This window comes from Chionomys nivalis, chromosome 15 (assembly GCF_950005125.1).
Source record: "Chionomys nivalis chromosome 15, mChiNiv1.1, whole genome shotgun sequence".
NCBI classification, from domain to species: Eukaryota; Metazoa; Chordata; class Mammalia; order Rodentia; family Cricetidae; genus Chionomys; species Chionomys nivalis.
In genome coordinates this window covers 68,770,539-68,794,726 of record NC_080100.1, presented here as the reverse complement: position 1 = coordinate 68,794,726, position 24,188 = coordinate 68,770,539, and positions in this window count along the sequence as shown.

Sequence of the window (24,188 nt, the reverse complement as noted above, 5' to 3'; positions counted from 1 at the left end):
AAAATTTCCGCCTCCTCCCCATTTCCCATTTCTCTCCCTGTCCTCCCACACATCGCCCCCTCTACCCACTCCTCTCCCCCTCCCCCAGCTCCCCACCCCCTCTCCCCACTCCTCTCTACCTCTACCCACTCCATCCCCCTCCCTGTAGGTACTGAAGAGCAGTCCAAATTCCCTGCCCTGTGGGAAGTCCTTCCACTTCTATCTAGGTCCAGGAAGGTGAGCATCCAAACAGGCTAGGCTCACACAAAGCCAATTCATGTATTAGGATCGAAACCTAGTGCCATTGTATTTCACTTCTCATCAACTTTCATTGTCCGCCATGTTCAGAGAGTCCGGTTTCATCCCACGCTTATTCAGTCCCAGTCCAGCTGACCTTGGTGAGCTCCCAATAGATCAGTTCCACTGTCACAGTGGGTGGGTGCACCCCTCGTAGTCCTGACTTCCTTGCTCATGTTCTCCCTCCTTCAGCTCCTCATTTGGACCTTAAGAGCTCACACCATTGCTCCAAATTGGGTCTCTGTCTCTATCTCGATCCATTGCCAGATGAAGGTTCTAAGGTGATATACAAGATATTCATCAGTATGGCTATAGGATAGGGTCATTTCAGGGTCCCTCTCCTCAGTTGCCCAAGGTACCAGCTGGGGACATCTCCCTGGACACCTGGGAGTCCCTCTAGAGTCAAGTCTCTTGCCAACCCTAAGATGGCTCCCTTAACTAGGATATATATTTCTCTGTTCCTGTATACACCCTTCCTATATCCCAACCATCCTATTCCCCCAAGTTCCCCCCATCCTCCCTTTCTCACGTTTCTCACCCCATTTCCCCTTAGCCCCATGCCACCTTACCTGCAAGTTGCCAGTTTTTGCCCGGCAATCTTGTCTACTTCCCCTATCCAGGCAGATGACTATATGTTTTTCTTTGGGTTCACCTTCTTATTTAGCTTCTCTAGGATCACAAATTGATGGAGGAAGGTCATTGGTTAAAAATAAAGAAACTGCTTGGCCCTCATAGGTTAGAACATAGGTGGGTGGAGTAAACAGAACAGAATGCTGGGAGGAAGAGGAAGTGAGCTCAGATGCAGGACAGCTCCTCTGAGAGACAGACAGCATGCTCTCCTCTCCAGAGCAGATGCGATGAAGCTCTGACCCAGGATGGACTTAGGCTAGAATCTTCCCGGTAAGTGCACCTTAGGGTGCTACACACATGAACAGAAATGGGTCAAGCAGTGTTTAAATGAATAGAGTTTCTGTGTTGTTATTTTGGGGCATGAGCTAGCCAGGCGACCAGGAGCTGGGGCAGCAGGAACGCAGCCCGCAGCTCCCCACTACAACAAATTATATGCTCAATGTCCTTTATTTATGGCTAGAAACCAGTTATGAGTGAGTACATCCCATGTTCATCTTTTTGGGTCTGGTATACCTCACTCAGGATAGTGTTTTCTTTTTCCATCCATTTGCATGCAAAATTCACATTTCATTGTTTTTTACCCCTGAGTAGTGTTCTAATATGTATATATTCCACATTTTCTTCATCCATTTTTCCATTGAAGGGCATCTAGGTTGTTTCCAGGTTCTGGCTATTACAAACAATGCTGCTATGAACATAGTTGAACAGATACTTTTGTCATATGATAGGGCATCTCTTGGGTATATTCCCAAGAGTGATATTACTGGATCTTGGGGTAGATTGATTCCAAATTTCCTGAGAAATCGCCACACTGATTTCCAAAGTGGTTGCATAAGTTTGCATTCCCACCAGCAATGGATGAGTGTGCCCCTTCCTTCACAACCTCTCCAGCAAAGGCTATCATTTGGTGTTTTTGATTTTAGCCATTCTGACAGGTGTAAGATGGAATCTCAAAGTTGTTTTAATTTGCATTTCCCTTATTGCTAAGGAGGTTGAGCATGACCTTAAGTGTCTTTTGGCCATTTGAATTTCTTCTGTTGAGAATTCTCTCTTCAGTTCAGTGCCCCATTTTTGTAATTGGGTTAATTAGCATTTTAAAGTCTAGTTTCTTGAGTTCTTTATATATTTTGGAGATCAGACCCTTGTCTGTGGCAGGGTTGGTGAAGATCTTCTCCCAGTCAGTGGCTTGCCTTTTTGTCTTAGTGACAGTATCCTTTGCTTTACAGAAGCTTCTCAATTTCAGGAGGTCCCATTTATTCAATGTTGTCCTTAATGTGTGTGATGCTGGGGATATACGTAGGAAGTGATCTCCTGTGCCCATATGTTGTAAAGTACTTCCCACTTTTTCTTCTATCAGGTTTAGTGTGTTCAGACTGATATTGAGGACTTTGATCCATTTGGACTTGAGTTTTGTGCATGACGATAGATATGGATCTATTTTCATTCTTCTACAGGTTGACAACCAGTTCTGCCAGCACCATTTGTTGAAGATGCTTTCTTTCTTCCATTGAATACTTTTAGCTCCTTTATCAAAAATCAGGTGTTCATAGGTTTGTGGGTTAAAATCAGGGTCTTCTACTCGATTCCATTGATCGACTTCTATGTTTTTATGTCAATACCAAGGTGTTTTCAATACTGAAGCTCTGTAATAGAGTTTGAAGTCAGGGATGGTAATGACTCCAGAAGTTCCTTTATTGTATAAGATTGTTTTGGCTATCCTGTTTTTTTTGTTTTTCCATATAAAGTTGATTAATGTCCTCTCAAGTTCTGTGAAGAATTTTGATGGGATTTTAATGGGGATTGCATTGAATCTATAAATTGCCCTTGGTAGAATTGCCATTTTTACTATGTTGATCCTCCCAATCCAAGAGCAAGGGAGACCTTCCATTTTCTGGTATCCTCCTCAATTTCTTTCTTCAAAGACTTAAAGTTCTTGTCAAATAGATTGTTTCCTTCCTTGGTTAGAGTTACCCCAAGATATTTTATGCTATTTGTGGCTATCGTGAAGGGTGATGCTTCTCTGATTTCCCTCTCTGCTTCCTTATCCTTTGTGTATAGCAGGGCAACTGATTTTTTGGAATTGATCTTGTATCCTGCCATGCTACTAAAGGTGTTTATCAGCTGTAGGAGTTCTTTAGTGGAGTTTTTGTGGTCGCATACGTATATTATCATATCATCTGCAAATAATGAAAGTTTAACTTCTTCCGTTCCAATTCGAATCAACTTGATCCCCTTATGTTGTCTTATTGCTATTGCTAGAACTTCAAGCACTATATTGAAGAGGTATGGAGAGAGTGGACAGCCTTGTGTTCCTGGTTTTAGTTGGATGGCTTTGAGTTTCTCTCCATTTAATTTGTTCTTAGCTGTCGGCTTGCTATAAATAGCTTTTATTATAGTTAGGTACGACCCTTGTATCCCTAATCTCTCTAATACCTTTATCATAAATGGATGTTGAATTTTGTTACATGCTTTTTCAGCATCTAATGAAATGATCATATGGTTTTTATCTTTCAGTTTATTTATATGATTGATTACATTAATAGAATTTCATATGTTGAACTAGCCCTGCATCCCTGGGATGAAGCCTACTTGATCATAATGGATAATTTTTCTAATGTGTTCTTGGATTCGGTTTGCCAGTATTTTATTGAGGATTTTCGCATCGATGTTCATGAGCGAGATTGGCCTGTAGTTCTCTTTCTTGGTTGTGTCTTTGTGTGGTTTTGGTATCAGAGTAAGTGCAGCTTCATAAAAGGAATTTGGCAATGACTTCTCTGTTTCTATATTGTGAAATACAATAAGGAGTATAGGTATTAGGTCTTCTTAGAAGTTCTGGTAGAATTCTGCATTGAAGCCGTCTGGACCCGGGCTTTTTTTGGTAGGGAGGTTTTTTTATAACAACTTCTAATTCTTCGTGACTAACAGGTCTATTTAGATTGTTCACCTGGTCCTGGTTTAACTTTGGTATATGGTACTTATCTAAAAAAGTGTCCATTTCTTGTACATTTTCCAATTTTGTGGCATACAGGCTTTTGTAGTAAGATCTAATAATTCTCTGAATTTCCTCTGTGTCTGTGGTTATGTCTCCCTTTTTGTTTCTGATCTTGTTAATTTGCATATTCTCTCTCTGCTATTTGATTAATTTGGATAGGGGTTTATCAATCTTTTTTTATTTTCTCCAAGAACCAGCTTTTTGTTTCATTGATTCTTTGGATTGTTTTCTGTGTTTCTATTTTGTTGATTTCAGCCCTTAGTTTGATTATTTCCAGTCTTCTACTCCTCCTAGGTGAGTCTGCTTCTTTTTTTTCCAAAGCTTTCAGGTGGGCTATTAAGTCTCCAATGTGTGCTTTCTCTGTTTTCTTTAAGTGGGCACTTAGTGCTATGAACTTTCCTCTTAGCACTGCTTTCATAGTGTCCCATAGGTTTGAGTATGTTGAGTCTTCGTTTTCATTGAATTCAAGAAAGACTTTAATTTCTTTCTTTATTTCTTCCTTGATCCAGGTGTGGTTCAGTTGTTGACTGTCCAGTTTCCATGAGTTCGTAGGCTTTCTGGGGGTAGCATTGTTGTTGAATTCTAACTTTAATCCATGGTGATGTGATAAGACAGAGGTGGTTACTAATATTTTTTTGTAGCTATGTAAGTTTGCTTTGTTACCGAGTATGTGGTCAATTTTCGAGAAGGTTCCATGAGCTGCAGAGAAGAAGGTATATTCTTTCCTATTTGGGTGGAATGTTCTATAGATGTCTGTTAAGTCCATTTGATTCCTTACCTCCCTTAATTCTATTATTTCTCTGTTAGGTTTCTGTCTGATTGACCTGTCCATTGGTGAGAGAGGAGTGTTGAAATCTCCTACTATTAGTGTGTGTGGTTTGATGACTGCCTTGAGTTTTAGTAATGTTTCTTTTACATAAGTGAGTACTTTTATATTAGGGGCATAGATATTCAGGATTGAGACTTTGCCCTGATTTATTGTTCCTGTTATGAGTAAAAAATGTCCCTCTCCATCTCTTCTGATTGATTTTAGTTTGAAGTCAACTTTGTTAGAAATTAGTATGGCCACACCTGCTTGTTTCTTAGGTCCGTTTGCTTGATAAACCTTTTTCCAGCCCTTTACTCTGAGTAAAGATATCTGTCTTTGTGGTTGAGGTGTGTTTCTTGTAAACAGCAGAATGTTGGATCCTGTTTTCTTATCCAATCTCTTATCCTGTCCCTTTTTATAGGTAATTTGAGTCCATTGATTTTAAGTGATATTAATGACCAGTGGTTGTTAACTCTGGTCATTTTTTCTTTCTTTCTTTCTTCCTTCCTTCCTTCCTTCCTTCCTTCCTTCCTTCCTTCCTTTCTTTCTTTCTTTCTTTTTTTTGTAATAGAATTTGTGTGTTTCCCTTCTTCGTGTTGTGCTGGTGAAGGGTCATTAGATGTTTGAGTTATTGTGGGCATTGTTGGACTCCTTGGTTTGTGATTTTCCTTCAATTACTTTCTCTAAGCCTGGATATGTGGCTACGTATTGTTTAAATTTGTTTTTATCCTGGAAAATTTTGTTTTCTCCATTTATAGTGAATGAAAGCTTGACTGGGTATAATAGTCTGGGCTTGCATCCATGGTCTCTTAGTTTCTGCAGTACATCTATCCAGGACCTTCTGGCTTTCATGGTTTCCATAGAGAAGTCAGGTGTAAGACTGATAGGTTTACCTTTACAAGTAACTTGACCTTTTTCCTTTGCAGCTCTTAATATTCTTTCTTTATTCTGTATGTTTTGTGTTTTGATTATTATATGGCAAGGAGATTTTTTTTTTGATCCAGTCTATTCGGTGTTCTGTATGCTTCTTGGACCTTCAAAGGAATATCTCTCTTAAGGTTGGGAAAGTTTTCTTCTCTAATTTTATTAAATATATTTTCTGGACCATTGAGCTGTACTTCTCCTTTTTCTATTCCTATTATTCTTAGGTTTGGTCTTTTTATTGTGTCCCAGATTTCCTGAATGTTTTGTGATGAGAACTTGTTGGTTTTGCTGTTTTCTTTGATCAGTGTGTTTATTTTCTCTATGTATCTCCAGTGTCTGAGATTCTTTCTTCTATCTCTTGTAATCTGTTGGTAGTACTTGTCTCTGTAGTTCCTGTTCATTTACCCAGATTTTTCCATCTCCATCCTTCCCTCAGTTTGTGTTTTCTTCATTACTTCCATTTCATTCTTTAAGTCTTCAACTGTTTCCCTTACCTGTTTGATTGCTTTTTCTTGTTTTTCTTGTTTTTCTTGTGTATCTTTGATATATTCATTTCCTCTACCTTTTTGTTTGTAATCTCTAATTTTTTATGGCAGTTTTTACCTTCTGTTTAAGGTCCTCTATTATTTTCATATAATTCACTTTTGAGTCAAATTCTTCTAATTCTTCTGGAATAGGGTGTACAATTCTTCTTATTTCAGGATTCCTGGATTCTGGTGATGTCATGTTGCCTTTCAAATTGTTGGAGGAATTCTTGCATTGGCGTCTGCCCATCTCTTCCTTCAAATGGAGCCAGGAGAGGCCTGGTGTCTTAGTCCAGTCTTTGCTGTGACTGTCTCCCTGGGTGTATCTCTTCAGCATAGGAGCAGGAATCGTTCCCTTCCAGATGGACTCCTCAACACCAAAATATGGACGCCTGGTAGTCCAATGACCTGAGGAAAAAAAGGGCAAATATGTGGGGTAGGGCGGGGTCAAGTAGAACACAGAAGACCCTGTAGCAGAAGCTGAAGGTGCCTGCACTCCCTTTCAGGGGGTCCTTGAGGCCTGCCCAGTAGACAGGCACTCACCACTCTGAGTAGGTAGCCTTAGTGTAGGAGCAGGAAACTCTTCCTCAGCAATGGACCTTGCAGACAGGGCAAGCTTGGGGGGAGGTCGTGTGTAGTAAAGAAAGCCCTGCAGCAGGAGCTGGGGGAGGGGGGTTGTGCTCTCTTCCGGTACAGTCCGCCCCTGGATAGCACACACTCACCCGTCCAGATGGAACTCCTCAGCACCTAAACAGGGACGCCTGGTAGTCCAATGAGCCAGGGACAAAGGGAAGAATGTGGCAGGCAGGACGGGGTCCAGTAGAGCATAGGAGACCCTGCAGCCCAAGCTGAAGGTCCCTGCACTCTCTTGCAGGGGACCTTGAGGCCTGGCTGGTAGGCAGGCACTCACTGCTCAGGGTGGGTAGCCTTAGTGTAGAAGCGGGAAAATTGTTCTTGAGCAGAGGACCTAGCAGACAGCAGGGCAGGCTTGGGGGGGTAGCTTGGGGGCTGGGTCATGTGTAAGAAAAGGGGCCTGCAGCAGGAGCTGGGGGAGGGGGATTTGTGCTCTCTTCCGGGACAGTCCGCCACTGGATAGCACACACTCACCCGTCCAGATGAAACTCCTCAGCACCTCTTAACCTATATTTCTTAATTATACATTATATTTTTAAACACAAACACAATACCTTAATCAAGATCAGAATACATATACACAGTATAATAAAACTGACCTTAAATTTTTTATCAACAAACCAATATCCATACTAATGCAAATTATTCTTATCTATATCATATCCTCCCTTAAATGTAAAAGAACATTTATAAACACTATCCTGCTGTTTGGGGGAGATATTAATCAGGTGTATCCTGTTTACTAGGTTCACCTCAGTCAGAAGTTGGGCAAAGTTAATTTTTAGGGTGTTCATGGCAACTTTTCAGGAGGGAATGGTCTATTAAATCACATTGGTCTAGAAGCAATCCACAGGTTCACATCTTCTGTGAAAACAAAAGAACCTCTTTTTCAAAGCACCATATTCTTAGCCGAAGTTCTGAAATCAAGATACCTTTACAGTATACATGCTGGTTTAGATTAGCAGACCAGACAATGAAATGTCTCTCTGTACTTACCTCCTTCACAGTCAAAAAATTCAAAAAACCCACAATGTACATAATCTAGACTCTCTGTGAATTTTCAATTTTTATGTGGTGTAGGGATATAGCCCCACCCATTGGGGGCGTGTTCACCTTGGGCTAATGTTTGCTGATAAATCTGCCGGGCGTGATCCCAGCAGCCCTTTTTTGCTCCGCTTTTCCTGTTCTCCGCGGGAACCTGTGATCCTGTAAGTCTATTTCCTTATTAAAGCTTTATATATCTATATAATCTGTCTGCATTCATTTACACCGCCACAATGTGGCTTATTTTTTTTTACTCCTAATTATGGCTATATGTACTCTGTCTCTTTAAAGACTTTTTTTAAAAAAGCATTAACTTTATCTTATGACTCTCTATACTTTTTTTCTTCTCTATCCCTAGCCTACATACATTTATCCAACACTATGACTCATTTAGAGGTCTTTTATGTCTGAATCTGTCCTATTGTGAATCTGTAATTCTTTACTGTCCAGCAACACTTCTTACAAATTTTAAGGGCTTCTTAAGAACTTCAGCTGCAACATTGTTAGGAGTAATTTGGTACTGCATGTTTTCCTGCCCAGTCTAAAACTTTAGCTGTGCTATTATGATGATAAATATGGTACTTCCTGCTCACTCAGCACAGTTCAGCATGGCAGTGCTGCTTGCACCTCTTAGCCATGCATACCACTCTAATTTCAGGCACACAGCCAGTCCAAGTTTCCATCAAGCAAGCCACAGCACTCTGCTCACAAACTAATCAAATGCTCTGTAGAAAGACAGCCTATCTGAAAGAGTCAGAGTTAGTGCTGGCAGGGCCAAGAAAGCCTAAATTTCAAAACTGCTGTGACTTTTTCCTGGTATGACTGAATCAGAAAAATCTCTCTTAAAGGAGCTGTGGCATGCCACTAGGAAACAGCAAGAAGCTGTGTTAAACTCTGTAAATTTTTTTGGTTTAGAATTACTTTTTAAGCTTTCTCAGGTTTTATGTGGATATAGTGAACCACTTTGGAGCTCCAATTATTGCAAGGTTTCTTGTTCACCCCAGCCACCAGCTAGCTTAACACCAAAATAATCACACAGAAATTGTATTAATTAAATCACTGCTTGACCTATTAGCTCTAACTTCTTATTGGCTAACTCTTATATATTAGGTTAACCTATTTCTATTAATCTCCATATTACCATGAGGTCATGGCCTATGAGCAAAGTCTCAGCACATCTATCTCCAGTGGTAGGTCCATGGCATCTTCCTGATTCTGCTTTCTTTCGTGCAGCAGGCCACCTACCTAAGTTCTGTTCTACCATATCAGGCCATTCATTAACCAATGAAAGCAAAACATAGAGGGGACTCCCAAATCATACTTGTGCTGCAAATTACCAGGAGTTTCTGATAAGGAAACCCAGGAGTTCTGATTGACCATCCTAAGCAGTTTGAAAGCTGGAGCAGTGTTGGTGACACAAGCATTATTCAATGAAAGGACACTGACAGTCTCTAGTCTAACACACAATTTGCAAGATTTTAGAAACCTGCCTTCTGAATAGTCACTGTTATTCCTGTAGAAATCCTTGTTAATCCATAACATTCTTGCCCGTTCATTATGGAATTCTTCTCAAAATATCCCAGCAATGTATAAATCATCCTTTAAACAAGACTTTTTCTGTACTGGCAACTGGATGGACTTAACCACACTATGGGCCAATGGTGTGAAAGCATTCATTTAGCCAAACCTTTGTCTATAAACAAAGGTCAGTAATGGTCTCTATGCTTTCCCCCAGCCTTAAAAACTGACAGTTCAGCTCCCTGCCTGCTCCAAGTGGCTTTCTTTACCATAACTCATGGAAGCTAAATGGTTAAACCTGGACTTTAAACTCTAAAATTGCCTTGCATTCTGGAGTCAGATGCCCCTGATGTTCTTCATTTAAACAACAGCAAGTTTCACTAACAGTGCTGTTCCCTGAGGGATGGCAAAAGTGGCAGAAGGTGGGTGACCACTCCACAGAGGCAGACAGACATATAGGCACACCATGCAAAGTGAGTTTGGATGGAGTTTGTTCAGTAAAAGGGAAAGAAAGGAAAGGAAGAGAGAGAGAGAGAGAGACAGAGACAGAGACAGAGACAGAGAGACAGAGAGAGAGAGAGGAAGAAGAAGGAGGAGGAGGAGGAGGAGGGAGAAGAGCAGAGGCCTTAGCCACCTCTTCTAAAGAGAGATGGGGCAGAGAGGGCACAGGCTGGAAGCAGAAGGAAGATCTACTTGCCTCCATGAAAGGGGGAGTGGGCAGGGCTTGTCTCTTAAAGGAACAGAATAGACCATTACCTGCTCATTTCTTTTTCTTTTTTATAATAAAAAGGCAGAAAGTTGGCCACAACAGGTTAAAGGAATTGAAATGGCGAATTTTCAAGACTGTTTCTTTCTTATTTGTGGGTGCTGTCTTGGGTGGGGGAACCTGAAAAAGCTAGTCGCTTGTCATAAAAAATTCTTGTGAGGTTCAGGGAGCCAAATTAAAGAATCTCCCTTAAATAGGTCAGATATACCCCTCTCAATTCCCTGGTTCTATAATACTTTTTTCCTAAACTTAATTTTGTCCTCTGTTGGAGGGTGTCTTGGTTATTCTGACTGCTTGGCCCCAAAATAATCACACAGATATCATATTATTTAAATCATTGATTGGCCCATTAGCTCTAGCATCCCACCAGCTAACTCTTGCACCTCAATTCAACCCATCTCCACTAATCTGTGTATCACCATGAGGCTGTGGTTTACTGGGAAAAGTTTCATCATCTGTGTCCAGCGGGACTACATGGCTTCTCCTTTCTCCCAGCATTCAGTTTAGTTTTCCCTGTCAAGCTCTATTCTGCCCTGCTATAAGGCCAAAGCAGTCCTTTATTAAACAATGGTATTCACAGCATTACAGGGGGGAATCCCACATCACCTTCCCTTTAAATAAAAAGGAAGGTTTTAACTTTACCATAGTAAAATTACATATTACAAAACAGGTATCAAGCAAGAATTACAGTCATAATATTTATATCTACTTTATCTTTTATCATAAATAAGGAAAACTATAATAATACTCTTCAACTCCATCAAAAACTACAGAAGGATATAATATTACCTAAATAAACAATAGGTTCATTGTAAGCAACTTATAAAATTCTAGAAATGACAGAGACATCTTGCTGCCTGGACAGTCACCCAAAGTTTTCTGTACTGTTGGGGCATCCATCTTCAACCTATAGGCCCATAGTATTTTCTGTGTCCTGTAGAATGTCTGGCAGACTCAATTCTTTCCTGAAGCAGAAGCCCAAAAGATCATCTCACATTTAGGCAAGTTCAGTGGTCATTTCTCTGTGGTTCCTGTATGTCCAGTTCATCAAGCACTACAGACAAGAGCAAGGTTTTGCAAAAATGGCTAGCAAACATATGGAACCTCTTCAATGCCCATCTTCCTCTTGAAGTAATTAGTGCTGCCAGGAGCATATGTGTCTTGCTGTCATAAAAAATCTTGAGCTCTTAAAACATTTTAAGTGCCATATTCTGAAATTCTCTGAAAGATTTAAAGAATTCCTATGCATCTGAAATACATCTCTGTACATCTAGAAAATCTAATGTGATTACAAGCTTGACTATTGTAGATGATTATCTACTATCCTATATTTCTTAACTGTACATTATATTTTTAAATGAGTTGAACAAACACAATACCTTATCACGAGCAGAAAAATATATATTGACCTTAAATTTGTATCAATAAACCAACATACATATCAATGCAATGTATTCATTTCTATAGCATATCCCCTTTAAAATGTAAGCAAACATTTATAAACAATATTTGGGAATATGGGTGTAGTTCTTCTAGACTACTTTCTGCTGATTGGGGTGCTGTTCATCAGGTTTTGCATGGTGTATATCCTGTGTGCTAGGTTCATCTTAGTCAGGAGTTGGGCGAAGTAATTTTGGGGGTGTTTTTGGCAAACTTTCAAGGGGTTTTAGTCCATCAAACCACGTTAGTATAGAAGGAGTCCACAGGTTCTCATCCTCTGTGGAAGCAAAAGAAACAACATATCCTTAGACATAAATTCTGAGGTCAATATACCTTTATAATATACATGCTAGTTTAACTTATCAGCCCATACAATGAAATGTCTCTTTTTACTTAGCTCCTTTACACTCAAAAAATTCAGAAAAAACACAATTAATACATAATCTAGACTCTCTGTGCATATTTCATCTTTATGCAGCTTTTCTTACTCTATTACTTTTTAATATTTATTTTCTTTACTCCTTTAATCTATGATTGTGTATACTTTGTCTCTTTCATTATTTTTATAAACCATTTACTTCTTTTTATACCTTTTTCTACTCTTTATCTTTTCTCACTTAAGCTTATGTGCATTTTTTAAACACACTGTGTATCATTTAGAGGTCTTTTATGTCTGTATTTGTCTTTATTGCATATCCATAATTCTTTTCTGTCCAGAAGCACTTCTTAAAATGCTAAGTACTTCTTATGAACTTAAGCTGTTCTATTGCTAGGGGAAATATGTCACTTCCTCCATGCCCACCCAGTCTAGCATGAAAGAGCTGCTTGCTGTCTCGAGAGCCATGTACAATTTCCCATCTCTAGGCACACAGCCAGTCCATGTTACCACCAAGCAAGCCATAGCACATTGATCACAAACCCCATTCAAATGCTTGGTCAAAGAGCCAGAGTTTGTGCTGGTAACATGGCCCAGAAAGCTGGCATTTCAAAATGTCATGGCATTTTTCTGCTGCTGCTGAGTCAGGAAAACCTCTCTAAATGGAGCTGTGGCATGCCACCAGCAAACTGCAAGATCCTGTGTTATATTCTGTATTTTTTTTTTTTGTCTAGAATTTCTTCTTATGCCCTCTCAGGTTGTAAGTTGATTTTCTTCAACCATATTTGTGCCAATTTGTTGTGTGGCCACTTCATTATTCCAGCCACTTGGCCCCAAAATAGTCACACAGAAATCATATTATTTAAATCACTGCTTACCCCATTAGCTCTCACTCCCCACCCGGTAACTCTTATATCTCAATTCAATCCATCTCCACTAATCTGTGTATTACCACAAGCCTGTGGCTTACCACAGGAAAAGTTCCAGCAACTGTGTCTGGTGGGGCTACATGGCTTCTCTCTAACTCCTCCTCCTTTCTCCCATTCAATTTAGTTTTTTCACCTAGCTTTGCTCTGCCCTGCAATAGGTCCAAAGCAGTCTTCTATTAACCAATGGTATTCACAGTATATAGAGGGGAATCCCACATCAGTCCTCTGTTCTGCCAATACCTTAAACAGGTCTGAAAGAAACTGGACATTTCCATACCACAAACACCAGACAGATGCAAAGAGACCAGCTACCCCAGGATATGACCAGCAAACAGCTTTCTCAGACAATGCCCACAAATAAGCAAGAAGCAGTCTTGAAAATTTGCAGCCCCGATACTTTTAACCTGTTGTGCCTAACTTCCCGCCCTTCTTATTACAAAAAAGAGATGGGAATATAATGGTCTGTCTTGTCCCTTGAAGAGACAAGACCTGCCCACTCCTCCCTGTTCTGCTGAGGCAAGTGGATCTTCCTTTCGATCCAGCCCTGGCTCACTCTCTGCCCAGTCTCTCTTTGGAAAAGGTGGTCGCTATCATGGCTCCTCTCCCTTCCTCTCCCCCTCTCTGTTTTTCTCTGTTTCTTTCTCTCTCTCTTCCCTCCCCTGAATCTCTTCCCTCCCATAACCCACTAAATAAATAATAACCCAACCCTCTCTCCACATGTCATACCTATTCTTCTCTATCTCTCACCTGCTATGGGTCCTTGTGGGACTGGCTGCCCTGAAGCCAACCCACAGAAGTCTCTCACCTGTCACCTTCTACTCACCTGAGACCCACAGAGGCCTTGTGTGGCTCCCTGCCTGGGACCCAGCTGCCCCTTGGGGAACTCCATTCAGCCTTTTTCTAAACCATAATATGTATAGCATTAGGCTGGGTAGACAAACTATTTCAGTTGCTTTAAAAGCTTCAATAATTGCTCAAATTTTCATAGAATATTCCTACAGCTCTTCTTCCTACAGCTACAATAAGTGTCTGCCTTTCTCTTTAGTCAGACAAGGCTATTCCACTCCTGGTTTGTTTACAAAAACATGTTGCCACATATAGAAACTTTCAGTTAGCCTATGTGAGACTAAATCTTGGAGACAAGATACTCTCTGACAATTTGTAAAAATTCTACAGGGATTCTCAGTTCACTTAGAGACACCTGAGTGGACTTTACAAACATTAATTCATAAGCCCTATCTCCTTAGATCTCTGTTCTCTGCTGTTGGAGCCACAAGTATTGTGCATTAAATGTACAGCTGACAAATTCCTAGACAGACCCACAAGTATACAACTTATGGGAATTTGATTGCAGAACCTAGGAAATACTTGTCTTTTGGATAGTCACTGTCGATTCTGTAAAAACAATGTGAAGCCATTACTCTTCTCCCCTTCAAAATGGGATTCATTCCCAAAATACTTCAGCAGTGTAACTTCCTCCTCTACAGGCAATGGAATAACCAATAACCTTCCATGGGGCCTTAGAGTGATAACATTCACCCTTTCTTCTAATAGTCAAATCTGCATAAAGGCAATTCCCCACAGTTATCTATGCTAATAAATCATGTATGAATTTCAAAAAGATAGGAAGATGGTGTCTGTCTTTACCAACAAACAGGTCTGGACTTCCCCAAAACTGGTTATTACAAGAGAGATTGGAGTAAGAGGAGTGGGTGATTCCAGGATTCCGGGATGTCAACTGATCTTATCTAATGGTTTGGAAAATCAGATATTTCTCCTTGGATGCTGCCTGTTTTGGATGGTGTCACCTTTTCCTGGAGCTCTGCTTTCTCAGGTCCTATCTGTTTTTTCCTATAATTCCAAAATGCTTGTTGGAATCATTGCCGATGTCTTTGTAGATTATATAGACTGGAAACTTTATGGGGGGACAGCAAAAAACAGGGGAGAGCAATAAATACAGCAAGAACAACAGAATCAGCAAAGAATCAGAAACAGCATGGGTATTAGAGAGAGAGTATAGAAAGAATAAATATGGTAGGATAAAAGAATTTATGTGTGTTAATTTATTTCATTTACTCTCAGACCTTAAGAGTCATATTTTTACTTGCTGTACATGTCCTACTCTGAGCCCCAAGGAGGTGCTGAGGCTGGTACTGAAGGCCCCTGATATTCTGTGTCTGTCTAATTGCCTATACTCTCCCACACCTTTGTCTATCTCTCTGCCCCTGCTCATTGCTCCTTTCACTGTCTGTCCCAGCTTGCTCAGATTTCAGCACTCTGCCACTTTCCTGCACTTACCAGGCCCTCCCATCCAGGAAGTCTAAAAAACACGCTAATATTTGTTTTTTAAGTTTGAACTCTACATTTTCATTTAACACTAAAATCTCTCATCCTAACACTAGGAATATTTCTTCATCTATCTTTTTGTCTTCTTTTTAAATAATCTGAGTTTACATATTCTCTGTGTTATTCTGCTATTCACATAGCAGTTTAAAATACACTTTCCCCCTTTCTTCACCCACAAAGCACTTGTATTAATCTTTTTTTCTTTCTGCTTTATCTTATAATACATTACAAAGGATTCATAATTACCAACTTTTTATTTCTGGTCAAGAGCTTTCATCTCCATATTAAAATATCTTCATTATTATTTTGTTTGCCAAATGTATCAGAGATAAAGCACAAATTCCCAATGTATAAGACAGCTAACATAAATTATTAACAGTAACTTTACTTAAATCATAAACTATTAAAGATAATTAAGAGATACAGCCTAATAATTAATTATCTAATCAACTGTTTGGATAATTTAATTACTGTAATATTATTATATATGTATAAATATACTATATATTTATATGATATTTCTATAAATATGTAATTAATTTAGATAAAAAACTGTTAAAAATAAATTTACTATAAAATAAATTTAATTATAAACTATACAACTTATTAATAGAAAATTTGCTTAAATTATAAACTATTAATAATTAAAATTCAAATTATTGACTAATCTTATAAATATTATTCAAACATATTTGAATAATCTTTGAATATATTCTCTTATATGTTCAAAACTACATTTATAAACATACTATTATTCATGGAAATAATTCCTTGTTTAGCTTCCTGCCCTTTAAAATGTTTAAACTCATAATAAACAAAACTATGTCTTGTTCTATTTTCTGCTAAATCTCTGTTTTAATTATGTATACTTTGGAGTAAATTGTTCTCCCTTATCTGTTAAAAAGACAGGATCAATTCTTCAAGTTACTCCTTTCCAAAAGTAATCGCAAAACCTAAATTTAACATCTATAATCATTGCCCCCTATGAGGCTATGGCAATATATATTCTTTAGCCACAAGCTTAATATTTTATATTTCCTTTAGCTATTTTTTAAATGTGAAACTAAAAAATTCTCTTCATCTTGATGGAGACATCTCTTTGATTTATATACATACAGCCTTCTAAACAAGGAAAGGGGATGTTACTACTTTTAACTAAATTATTTTTAGGTTTCCAAACTTCTAATATGACTCACAAAATGAGTCTCTTTGCCTCTTCTACAGCATGAATTTCAATACAAACCACAAATAATATCTGATTTTTTTACCTCTTAAGAAAGGCTCTTATGAACTTTAATAGATAAATTTAAATACACCAACATCATCACAGGTAAAGATAAACTCAGATAAGTATTACTTATCTACAGTTTGTTTTCCCACCTGCCTATTTTGGGGAGAACTTTCCCTCTCTTCCTGGCCTGAAATGCCTTTCTCCCATCTGCCAAAACTGTGCCCTTAAAAATTCCAAGTAAGCACTTAAGAGAAAAAAATCCTCTCTAAGATTCCTTAACTTCATGTTTTTCCATTAATACATATTTATTCCACCAGACTTATAATCATTTAAGGTGTTACAGATTGCTCTTGCTCTGGTCACTGCCTTTTTGCAGCTTTGTGCCCTGTCCTCCAGCTCTCACTCAAGTAGGCCCCATTGCATCCTCTGCACACAGACTGCTCCAGAGCCGCCTACATGCCTCACAGAGTCTGAGACAGCCTGATCTTCCCAGGTTTCCACTGTGTTCCAAGATTCAAGACCTACAACTTTGACCCATATTAGCTAGAAGCAACTTGAATGACGTCTACACCCTATCTCACCATTGTACTGTATTGAGCTCTATAGCCCAGAAACTTTTAACAACTCAAATCTACAACTTTCAGACACAATTAACCACATCATGTCATACTATTATAGATTTTTATTACTTCTCTGTCTTAATGTAGATGAGAGTTACTCTAAAATCATATACAACTCATCTGCAAGATGACCAATCTAGTTCTCAGCTTGCCATCATTATAAATTATTGACTATCAATTTTAAATCATTATTATTCTTCCAGTCATTCCCAAACTTCTAATTATCTACATTACTTGTTACCCAGACAAACACATGCAGCATTTATTAAATAAAAGAGGGGGTGATGTTGGTGACCACAAGCATTGTACAGTGAAAGTACACTGACAGTCTCTAGGCTAACATCCAACTTGTAAGGCTTTGGAAACCTGCTTTCTGAATAGTCACTATTATTCCTGTAGAAACCCTTGTGAAGCCATAATGTTCTTGCCTTTTTATTTAGGAATTCTTCCCAAAATATCCCAGCAGTGTATAAATCATTCTTTAAACATGACTTTTCCAGTACTGGCAACTGGATGACCTTACCACACTTTGGGCCATAGTGTAAAAATATTCACTAGACCAAACATTTGTTCTCATAGTCAAATCTACACAAAGCTAGTCCCAGACAATTATTTTTACTAACAGGACTTTTAACAAAAAAAGAAACCTTGAAAATATGTGGTCATATAAGAATATTAGTAGGGACTGACATTGAGTAGGAGAGACAGCGCAGTGTGCTCTTACTGATAAACACATCTGGGAGGCTCTGAATTTTCTAGCAGAAGACTCAGGAAGGTGTAATCCACTAGTGTTTGTTCTACCCTTACAGGTTATTAATATTTTGTGCTTAACTTCACATTTCATTTGATGCAAAGTCTTAGTCTAGGAAATTAACTGCTTATACCTGTACCACTAAAACATACAGGAATAAAACCTGATTTGCTAAACCAGCCCCAGAGAAAGGAATTCCTTCTCACCTTACTGCCAGCAGATATAGCACTCCACAGTTCTCTGTTGGCCCTGGGACCAAGAGATATCCTCCCTTGTGGCTTATGTGGTTGCCACAGCAACCACAAAGCCTGTGTTCCCAGCCACAACTAGAAGTACTTAGAGAGTCCACAACACCAGAACATTTTTCCTCTCTCATTTTCTACATTTACCAATTGCAAACTCTAGCTTAACTAACAACACCAATGTAGTTAACACACATTTTTTTCTCTTCTTAGAATTCTGTACTGATTTAAAGCTCATCCTAATCCTCCCATTATTTACAGAGGAGCTTCATAGCCATACCTCTTCTGAGACATAAAGTGCCTATGCCTATTTTGTCAGTTTCCATTCATCTTGTTAGCACTAAGAAATGCATGCTCGTTATCATTGCTATGGCCTATGTAATTGCTAACTATGTGTGTATGAGTATATAATAAACTGGAAACCTTGTGAAATTTGGAGGAACATCAAAAGCAAATAGCAAGGGACAGTGAGGAAAATCAAGACAAATATTGAGGGAATTTTGGAGAGAGCATTGGAGTGAGCATAGGAAGAATAAATAGAATATGATGAAAAGACTTATGTGAGTTAATTTATTTACCCTCAGATCTTTTCAGTCAGTTTTTGCCTGTGATAGTGTTCCTTCTGAAACCTGAGAGGTTTAAGGGGACTGGCACCCCAACATAAAACTTGATACAGCAGAAAACAAGAGTGAACATTCCAGTGCAGGAAAAATGAGTGTATTCTGAACCCAAAAGAGTGTGGTACTGCTTTCAGCCCACTTGCAAACAAAAATTAACAGATCACTAACATTCCAATGAGATAGCAATTCTTTCCCCCTCCCATCCAGATGTTTCATAAGATAGATGGGGCTTTTTATTTGGAGGGCATCCAAAGACCTGTGTGCTAAAAATGACTACCTTATTTATTCAACATAGGTATGCTAAGTATCTAATAAAGTGTTTTATTTGTAAATACTTTGGAAATATCTTAAAATGAGATTTATCTGTTGGATTACTAGAGCCCTAATAGGTTATATAGGCAACAATGTCACCCTAGAGGTTTGGGGGGAAATTTTAATTGGCTATTCATGAGAAACCCTTAGCAAAGAGCCTAGACCAGGCACCCACTCAAATAATGGAAACTGTTGTTTTCTGTTTTGTACTAAATAATAATTTAGGCATTTTCCAAATTACTGACTTTTATTCTCAAATGTTGATGCTTATATAGTCAGGGATTTTTTTTTTACTTTTTAAAAAACAAATCATATGTATTTTAATAAAAAATTATTTGCAAAAGAAAGAACACTCAAAATAATAATAATAATAACAGGGTACTCACATCAACCTTTATGTGCTTGCTATGGATTTTTGTATTGCTATCTTTGTTTCTTAGAATTGTGTGCGTCATCCAATCCTGTTCAGATGGTTTGACAAGAAGTGGAAGAAAACAGAACTCTGTTATGCTATAGGAAATCGTACAGCCAATAGCCTTTAAGTTAACCGCCCACTGTGGTGTAGCCTCTTATACTATTTATGCCAGTGTAAAGCATGCACCTGGCCTCTTTTCTGGCTGCAGAATTTGGTTTCTATTCTCTATTCCAGCAGAGGATTCTGATTTGTGAGTCTAGTCTACCCCTAAATAAATAACTGTCTACTATTCTCAATTCCGAGCTAGTGTGGGATTTCTTTTATGCGTCCTTCTTCATCCAGTGCCCATGTGGATTCTGATGCCACACCTACTGGGTGGGTGACCTAAAGGCCTAGCTTAGCTTGCTTTTACCTAAGTGGGTTTTTTGTTTGTTTGTTTTAAGGATCCCCCGCCACAGTGGAGCTTACTGCATGTGGTAACTTGGAAATTTCCCAAGCACACGCACAACTGCCACATTTCCTGGTGTGGTTCCTTGTAGCATGGCGGCTTCTGCAGCTTCCAGTTTGTGATCTCTGCCCATGAGTTCTGGGTTTTTTGCTCCATGTATAGAATTGATTTAGTTGCTTTTAATATGTCAGGCAAAGCTTGATATATTAAATATATTATATACTTAGTATATACTTAGTATACAATATATTTAATATAATAATATATATATATATATAAAATAAAGAAAGAAATATGCTTTGCTTGACATATTAAAAGCAACTAAATCAATTCTAATTTCTCAGTATTTAACAAATACCAAGGCAGGAAACTAAATCTGCTCCGGACCATTTCTGTCGCCACTGTGACTCTGCAACATGACATCTACTAAACCATAAAGATTATTACACCTAAAACAAATGACTGGATTTTATAACAGATAATTAATAAATCAATATGGCAGACTACATTGATTTAGAAACTTTTAGTAATTTTTTTTGCTAATACTATGGATGGTATTCTGTGAGGCTTTTATAGTTATGGTGATACTTCAATTTGTTGGATATTGGGACTCAGTTTTTTCTTCATATTCTATCATTAAGAAAGAATGTGACACTTTTAGAAATGATACAGTCTTTACAGACTAATAATGAATAGCTAGTTGATAGGATTAATACCATTGAAAATCAAAAGTTACTTGGAAAAATTAATACTATTAAAAAGGGTAACATTAATTTGACAGACAAAATTGAATCCATGACTAAGGGTACTGAGAAATTATCTGAAAGAATTCATACTGTTGAACTTGACAATTAAATTTGTTAAAAAGTTATGATAAATTAGTAGATAGGGTAACTCTCCAGAATGGCAATCTGCATGCAAGTAATGTCCAAGGATGAGGTGTTATCTTTAAAGGAGAAACTTCAGACCTTGGAATCACATGTGCAGATTAAAAGTCAGAGGCTAGGTGCCTCAATGAAATCACTAGAAATATATACAGGCCAGGAGACTCAGGTTTTACAAAAGACAATGGTAAAAAGATTTGAAATAATTGAGGAAATTATTGGAGCTGATGAATAGGGAAAGAAGGCGCAAGGACAGGATTCAACATCACCAGTAGCTGTCAGAGATCCAGAGTTTTAGCTTCCTAACCTGTAATTTACTCTGACAAAGCATCCAGTTATAAAGGCCCAAAAGGATCCAAAGAAGGTAGATGGATACCTATAGGAATGAATGATCTAAAAGAAATTAAGCAAGCTGTTGTAACTTATGGCTTGTATTCTGCATTTGTTAAGGAGATGATAAAAACATGGCCTTCTATCATCAAGGCAACACCACATAATTGGCTTCGGTTAGTTTCAGCAGTCCTGGATGATGGGCCCCAGTTGATGTATAAATGTTATTTCATGGAAAAGGCAAAAAAGTTTGGAACAACAGAGAAAAGCACAATATTTACAATATGCAGAAAGAGTTGTCCTGCATATTGAAACCACTTAATTTATACCAGATGATACAGAACTGACTTCATTATATATCCAGGTGCAAGACATAACCAGGAATGGGCTTTGTCCTATATGCATAACATACATCCAATCCCATTACTATCTGCCAGGTCCTCTAGCACAAGGTAATGCAGAAATTGATCAATTATTGATTGGAAGTGTGTTGCATGCCTCAGAGTTTCATAAAAATCATCATGTTAATGACAAAGGCTTAAAGAGTTTTCTATTACATGGCGACAAGCTAAGGATATTATAAAGAGATGCCCTATTTGCTCTTTCTATAACCAAACACTGCTACCTGCAGGGACTAACCCAAAGGGTACACACAAAAAAATTGAAAACTGGCAAATGGATGTGTTCCACTTTGCAGGTTTTCAGTGAGCAACTTCTTAAAGCTCAGAAAAGGCTGATTCAGTAATCACATATTTTTTTACAAGTTATGGCCATCATGGGTATACTTCCACAAATAAAGACAGATAATGATCCAGCATATGTCTCTAAGAAAATGAAACAGTGTTTTGTTTATTATAATATTATGCATATTACAGGTATACCACACAATCCTACAGGTCAAACAGTTATTGAAAGACCAAATGGAACTATAAAGGATATGTTAACCAAACAGAAAGGTGTGGAAAATAACCCAAGAAATAGATTACATAATGCTTTATTAACCTTGAATTTTCTTAATGCTAATGAGAAAGGAACAACAGCAGCAGAGAGACATTAGATAATAGAAAACTCTTCTGAATTAACTCAGTGTTGACCTCACAATGGAAGCCAGGAGATGTGCTATGTTGGGGAAGGGGTTTTTAATCTTGTTTCCACAGGAGAAGAAAAACTATGAATATCATCAAATTAATAAAGATTCGGTTTGAAAATGAGAAACCTCTTAAAAAAGAGAAATGGCAGCACATCCACAGAGGTGACAACCATACAGATGGTAAGAAAAGCATATATGTTTGGGGCAGAGTTCAGTTCTTGTCTTTGTAGGAAAATACTCATCTTCAAAAATTCAAGAGATCCTGGATGTTTGAATGCTGACAGACAGAAAAATAACAATCCACTAAGGATCATCAAGAAAAAGGAATACGATTTATGACATCAAGTAACTGATATACATACATACACACACACACACATTCACACACACAAACACACATGCTTTTCTCATTGGGACCTCAGTAGTGGAGAAAGCCCAGCCATATTAGCTGGTACTTTTTGACATAATTGGTATGTTATGAATTATTGCCTCAGATGTTTAGCTGAACATGGATCAAAGTGTGACTAACACAGGGCCTTAATAATGTCCTTGTTTTTAATGAAATTTTAAAGGTAATGGTGACTCATTGAGTCAATGAACAGACCTTGTGCATCTGGAGGTGAGTTAAAATATGGTTTACTTCCAATGAGAAATCCAACAGCCCAGTCAGTTATGACACAACCATTTCAAAAGTCATGGTTTGTTTAAAAATCAAAGGTCAACATGTCTTTTGGGTAACAGCCTTTGCCACTATCTCAAAGTTAATTGGCTAATTTCTGCTGGAGTCAAGCAGATTCTCATCTTTTATGGAGTATACATTGTTCGTTACCTACAATGCTTACACAAGTGTAAGATCCTCACCCCTTATTCTTAAGGGGTGAGAAGGAATTTGCTAGCAAAATGTTTTAAAATTAGAAACCCCAGGCTATCTTCATGCTCCAGGAAAGATAATGGCCCCTCCCCACTCAAAAGAATACAAAGCATAGAGTCAGGATGGGACCATCTGGTGATAAGGATGTCCTGACTCAGGAATGGTGTGGCCTTGCTCGCTAACAAAGGATGGAGAGAGCATTCATGCACACACACACACACACACACACAATATTAACAAAATAAAATAACTTTTTATAAAAGAATCAGGGGGAAAAGGGTGAGGAGGAGAAGACAGGAAAATGAGGATGAGAGGGAAGAGAAGCCAAAAAGTCTCAAAATAATCTTGAAATTGAGAGTTTTTAGTTGTCTTCAGCAGTGTATAAGCAAATAAACCAATCTATGATGGTTGAGAAAAGATTCGTTTATTATGTATTTATTATTCACTCATGACTTTAAGACTCTGATTTAGTCAACTTTGAATTCATTTCCCTAGCAACATGTCAGCGCTGCAAGGTAGCAAGCCTTTTGAGAACATTTGACCCACCACCTCAGACTTGAAGTTGCCTCTTATCTTGATAACTAGGCCTAGGCCACCTTCCAACAACTGCTATCCATGGCCTATAGTCTCCAAGTCACTAGTACAAGTCCTGACTTGTGTAAACAGAAAAATCAAGAACCTGGTGGGCCAGAGTTCTACAAACCACCACTTCACAATGTTGTCATCACAGATTGGTGCATTATTCTGGAAATTTACAAAAAATAGTAATAATACAATCTACTGTTGACCATTATGCAGATGTTTGAAGGATGCTTAAAAGAAATGCCACATTAGCTCAGAATAGAGAATAATAGATGGTTATTTATTTAGGGTTAGACTCACGAATCAGAATCCTCTGCAGGAATGTAAAATAGCAACCAAATTCCACAGCTGGGAAAGAGGCCAAACAAATGCTTTGCATTGGCATAAATAGTATAAGAGGCCATGCCCCAGTGGGCAGTTAACTTAAAAGCTATTTGCTGTATGTTTTTCTACAGCACCTCCCCCTTGTGTTTAAATAAGAGAGTTTTAAGCCTAATACAAAATTATATACAATAAGAATAAATATATTCAATCATTATCCTATCCTAATTATTTTAAGTCTTATATAATAAATAGCTTGGCCAAG